Source organism: Rhincodon typus, chromosome 12, assembly GCF_021869965.1.
Source record: "Rhincodon typus isolate 14 chromosome 12, sRhiTyp1.1, whole genome shotgun sequence".
NCBI classification, from domain to species: domain Eukaryota; kingdom Metazoa; phylum Chordata; class Chondrichthyes; order Orectolobiformes; family Rhincodontidae; genus Rhincodon; species Rhincodon typus.
This window is the reverse complement of record NC_063343.1, coordinates 18,843,778-18,849,829: the sequence shown is the minus strand read 5'-3', so window position 1 is coordinate 18,849,829 and position 6,052 is coordinate 18,843,778.

The following is a 6,052-nucleotide window of genomic DNA, read 5'->3' as shown; positions in this document are numbered from 1 at the left end:
TTTTCTGAAGAAGGGTCTAGGCCCAAAACGTCAGCCTTCCTGCTCCTCTGATGCTGCTTGGCCTGCTGTGATCATCCAGCTCTACACCTTACATCAGATGTACTGTCCTTACCCAAGGAAATATATACTTGTCTTAAAGGAGATCTATTCAAAGATGGTAGTTTGAAGTTTGGATATGAATGTGTGGTCCAATGAGAAATTGAACAGTATGGGTCTTTTATTTGTAATGTAGAGGAGTGAGATGTAAACTCATTGAAATGTATATATTTCTTAAGGGTTTTGACAGGGTGGACACTAAGAGGCAGTTTTCCCCGGTTAGTAAGTCTAAAACTAAGGTCCAAACATTAGATGAGCACCAGCTATTTAGTATAGAGATAAGGAGAAATGCCTTCACTCAAAACATTGTGCATCTTTGGAATTCTCCATCTCAGAGGGCTTGGCTGATCAGTTGCTGAGTGTATTTAAGGTGAGGAATAATGGATGTTTGGAATAGGAATGGAATCATGGACAATGGCGACAGGACAGGTAAGCAGAGTTGATGTCAAAGATCAGCGTCATCTTATTGAATGGCAAAATAAATTTTTAAGGAGCCTTTGGCCCTCACCTGTTTCTATTGTTCATTTTCTAATGTAAAATAACATCATCCAGTTTTAGTGTTTCCACTATTCCCTGCTATCACAACATCCTTTGCTCCTATACCAACTTTAAATCTTGTCAAAAAAACATTAATTTATTCCAAAATTTTGTGTTAAATCAAAACAATTGCTGAATGGTCCTGAGTTAATAGATCTTGAAACTTATAGATGTATCGTCTATTTAAAAAAAAAATTGTGGATAGGCTGAGACTTTTTTCACTGGAGTGTAGGAGGTTGGGAAGTAACTTTATAAAAGTTTATAAAATCATGAGGGATATAGATAGGGTTAATGTTAGGTGTCTTATCCCTAGGATGAAGCATTTCAAGATTAGGGGGCACATTTTTAAGGTGAGAAGAGAAAGATTTAAAAAAGATAGGAAGTGCAATTTTTTTTTAAAAGAGGGTGGTTTGCATGTGGAACAAATTGCCAGAGGAAGCGGTGGACGAGGTATAGTTACAACATTTAAAAGACATTTGGATAAGTACATGAATAGGAAAGGTTTGAAGGGATATGGGCCAAACACAGGCAAGTGGGACTAGTTTAGTTTGGGAACATGGTCAGTGCAGACTAGTTGGAACAAGGGTCTGTTTCCATGCTGTATGACTCTGTGAATTGCCATTAAAGTAATAGTTGCTTATAATTTATAACTTCGATAATTTGACACAATGTCAGGCACGTAATTCTTTCTAGGGAGAAAGCAGATATACTTAACAAGTGAAGCTGCAAGTTTCAAACTTCTTGTTTGTGAATTAAATACAGAATCAATAACAAAGCTCATCCATTCAAAGCTGTTAACCAATACGACACGGAATATTACTTATATAATAAAAATGAATCTTTATTATGGACTTTCATATTTTAGAACCTACTATGAGGACAATGTCTTGTAAATGTTATGCCTTGCTATTCTTAGAGCTGACAAGTGCTTTTCAATTATAATTGCACACTACCTCTTCACAATTCTCGGATTGCCTGGGAGTTGAGCCAAATGAGGCCAGCAATATCAGCAGTGACATGCCATCCATTCCTGGCCTTCCACAAAATCTGTTGCGGGCTGCTCCTTCAGTCCAGAAAACTTCTTAATGAAAACGCATAGGGTATTCAAAGGCTGATTTACCAAAGCCACGTCTGAAATGAATTATGTGCTATGCTGGCATTGTCACCTGTGAGAATGTAAATATTGAGCAGCATGTGTAAGCCAGAAAGGAAATTTGCTAGGTAAATAAAGTACAATGATTTCTCATTGGTTTTACTAAATACAGGAAGTGCACTTCGAGCTTTGAGGGAATCAACAGCACTAGCAGTGTTCTATTTCACTGTTCATTTTGACCAGTTGCAGTCTTGCCTTTTTTTTTCACCTTTCATGTAATGCTAATGGCCTTTGCTATTAATTTTCCTGAACAACATTTACAATAAATCCCGGATTCTCAGAAAGTGAGTGAGCTCATTCATTCTACTGCATTTAGTTTTGTACTGTGCAGCTAGTATGTCTTGAAACTGGCTTCACTGTGGATCCTAACATTTCACCTGTTAGTTTAAATAATTAAATTAAATTTACTTAAATTTGTTTGTAGAATAACTTGCGAGAAACAACCAGAGATTAATAAATTTTTAAGATGTCCACAATTCTGTGAGAAACAGTTATAATAACCTGTACACTGAACTAGCCATGACTGTTTACTAGTATAGAGTGATGTTAGGAGTAAGACTTGTGGCAGCTAATTGGAGTCTTCAAAAAAATTTCTTTTTTAAAATTCATTTGTGGGATGTGGGCGTTGCTGGCTGGCCAGCATTTCTTGCCCATTCCTAGTTGTCCTTGAGAAGGTGGTGGTGAGCTGGCTTCTTGAGCCGCAGCAGTCCAACAGCTGTAGGTTGACCCACAATGGGTAATTTGGAAGGGAATTCCAGGATTTTGACCTAGCGACAGTGAAGGAACAGCAATATATTTCCAAGTAAGGATGGAGAGTAGTTTGGAGGTGAACTTGGAGGCAGTGCTGTTCCCATATGTCTGCTGCCCTTGTCTTCTAGATGGAAGTGGTCTTGGGTTTGGAAGGTGCTGTCTGAGGATCTTTGGTGAATTGCTGTGGTACATCTTGTAGATAGTGGAGGGAGTGGATGCTTGTGGATGTAGTGCCAATCAAGCGGGCTGCTTTGTCCTGGATGGTGTCAAGCTTCTTGAGTGTTGTTGGGGCTACACTCATCCAGGCAAGTGGGGAGTGTTCCATCACACTCCTGACTTGTGCTTTGTAGATGGTGGACAGACATTGACAAGTCAGGAGGTGAGTTACACACCGCAGTATTCCTAGCTTCTGATCTGCTCTTGTAGCCATTGTGTTTATGTGGTGAGTCCAGTTGAGTTTCTGGTCAATGATAACCCCCAGGATGTGGGCGATTCAGTGATGGTAACACTGTTGAATGTCAAGGGGTAGTGGTTAGGTTGTCTCTTATTGGTGATGGTCATAGCCAGGCATTTGTGTGGCGGGTATGTCACTTGCGACTTGTCAGCCCAAACCTGGATTTTGTCCACATCTTGTTATATTTGAACACGGACTGCTTCAGTATCTGAGGAGTCATTTAAAAAAAAAAAAATTCTTCCACATCAATCGTTTAAAAGATATTCGTAAGCTCATGCTGATTTGGTTGCTCACAACACTTTTGAAACTAACAGTTGAACAGCAGAATGCATTTAGCTCTCATTAAGTACACATTATGGTGGTTGAGAAATACCACAATGATAATATTATTGTGATCTTTGGGTTTACCAGGTTTCTGGCACTAAGAACAGTGAAACATTAAGCAAGAAACTCTACCATGAGAAATGGGTAATTTCAGCAAAATAATGTAAAACACATTACTTCTTTGAAGTTGTTGACTTGCTCGCCGAGCTGGCTTGTTTTTGTTCAGACTTTTCGTCACCATGCTAGGTGACATCATCAGTGGAGCCTCCGATGAAGCGATGTCATTCTACTCTGCTTGGAATTTATACCGTCCGGTCCATTGTGGTGAGTACTGTCATTTCCGGTTTTGATGTGTATGGGTCTATATATGGGGTCCAATTCTATACGTTTGTTGATTGAAGTATGGGTGGAGCACCATGCCTCTAGGAATTCCTGTATGTGTCTATGTTTGGCTTGGGCTACTATGGTTACTTTATCCCAGTTAAACTGATGACCTTCATTGTCTGAATGTACAATTATTAGGGAGAGTCCATCATGCTGTTTTGCTGTTAGCTGATGTTCGTGTATTCTGATGGCTAGCTTCCTTCCTGTCCGTCCGATGTAATATTTGTGGCAGCCGTTGCATGGTATTTTTGTAAACCACATTCGTTTTGCATGTTGTGGGAATGCGGTCTTTAATCCTTGTAAGTGTTTGTCATACAGTGGCTGTGGGCTTGTGGGCCACCATGATTCTGAGTGGTCTTAGGAGTCTTGTTGTCAGTTCCAAAATGTTCTTGATGTAGGGCAGTGTGGTCAGTGTGTTAGGTCGTACAGTGTCCTCCTGTTGTTGTCTGTTTTGTTGGCAGCAACCTACAACTTTCCACATGAGGACAAATTGCCTTCGTTCTATTCTGTATGATTATCTTAAAGTTTATTATGTTACACTTAGAAAGGAATAAAACCCCCAACACCTCCCCACAGCCCTACGGCACCTTCCCCTGTAACCGGCGAAGGTGCAACACCTGCCCATTTACCTCCTCCCTCCCCAGTATTCAAGGGCCCGAAAATACCTTCCAGGTGAAGCAACACTTCACCTGCACTTCCCAGAATCTAGTTTACTGCATTCGCTACTCACAATGTGGTCTCCTCTACATTGGGAAAACGAAGCGTAGACTTGGCGACTGCTTCGCAGAACATCTACGTTCTGCTCGCAAAAAAGACCCTGAACTACCTGTTGCCTGCCACTTCAACGCACCACCCTGCTCCCTGGCCAACATCTCTGTCTCTGGCTTGCCTCAGTGTTCCAGTGAAGCCCAACGCAAGCTGGAGGAACAACACCTCATTTTCCGCTTGGGGACCCTATAGCCCTCCAGACTCAATATTGAGTTCAATAATTTTAGGGCCTAAACTCTCCCATATCCCAGCCCCCCACCCCACACACCAGGCCTTGTTACCACATAGCCTGTCATTACACACCCCCTGTTGTTCGTCACTAACAGTCCCCATTAACAACTATTCACCCTCCCAGTCTGATCGTTAGCAACTCCTTTGTCTGTCCAACTGTCTTTCTCTCTCTTTGGGCCCTATCGTATCGTTTACTCCCTACTTTCTGCATATAAACTGCCGTTTTCCCAGCCACCATCAGTTCTGAGGAAGGATCACCGGACTCGAAATGTTAACTCTGTTTTCTCCTTCACAGATGCTGCCAGACCTGCTGAGCTTTTCCAGCAACTTTGTTTTTGTTCCTGATTTACAGCATCCGCAGTTCTTTTGGTTTTTATTTAGAAATCTCATCCTTCACAATGGACTCTAAAATCTTACCCTCAACTGAGGTTAGGCAAATCAGCCTGTAAATTTCAGTTTTTTGCCTTAGTCCCTTTTTAAACTGGGTGTCACGTTAGTGATTTTCCAGTCATCTGGGACCCTCCTGACTCTTGTGATTCCTGAAAGATCACCACGAATGCCTCCACTATCTCTTCAACTGTCACCCTAAGACCTCTGATGTAGTCCATCTGGTCCAGTTGGTTTATCCACCTACAGGCCATTCAGTTTTTCTAGCACCTTCTCCTTGGTGACGGCCACCATACTCAGCTCTGCCCACTGACACTCCTGAATTTTTGGGATATTACTCGTGTCTTCCACTATGCAGACTGACACAAAGTAATTATTCAGTTCCTGAGCCTTGTTCCCCACTACTATCTCTCCAGCGTCATTTTCCAGTGGTTCAATTTCTAATTTTGCCTCTTTTGCCTTTTATAATATCTAAAGAAACTCTTACAGTCCTCCTTATATTACTGGCTAGCTTACCTTCATATTTAATCTTCTCCCTCCTTTTTTTGTTAACCTTCTGTTGGTCTTTGTAGGCTTCCTAATCCTTTGGTTTTCCACTTCCCCTCACCACATGATATGCTTTCTCTTTTGCTTTTATGCTATCCCTGACTTCCCTAGACAGCCTTTGTTGCCTCACCCTCCCTATACCATGCTTCTCTTTTTTAAGGGATGAATTTTTGCTGTATCCTGAATTACTCCTAGAAATTCCTGCCTTGCTGTTCCACTGTCTTTCCTGCTCAGCTCCTCTCCCAATCAACTCTGCCCAGCCCTTTCCTCATGCTTCTGCAGTTGCCTTTATTCACCTAGGTCTCAGTGTTTTGAGATCAGTTTGGAGGGGATAATGGTGTTGAAGGCGGACTGTAGTCAGTGAGCAGGAGTCTAACATAAGTGTCCTTGTTGTCCAGATGTTCCAGGAATGAGTGCAGGGC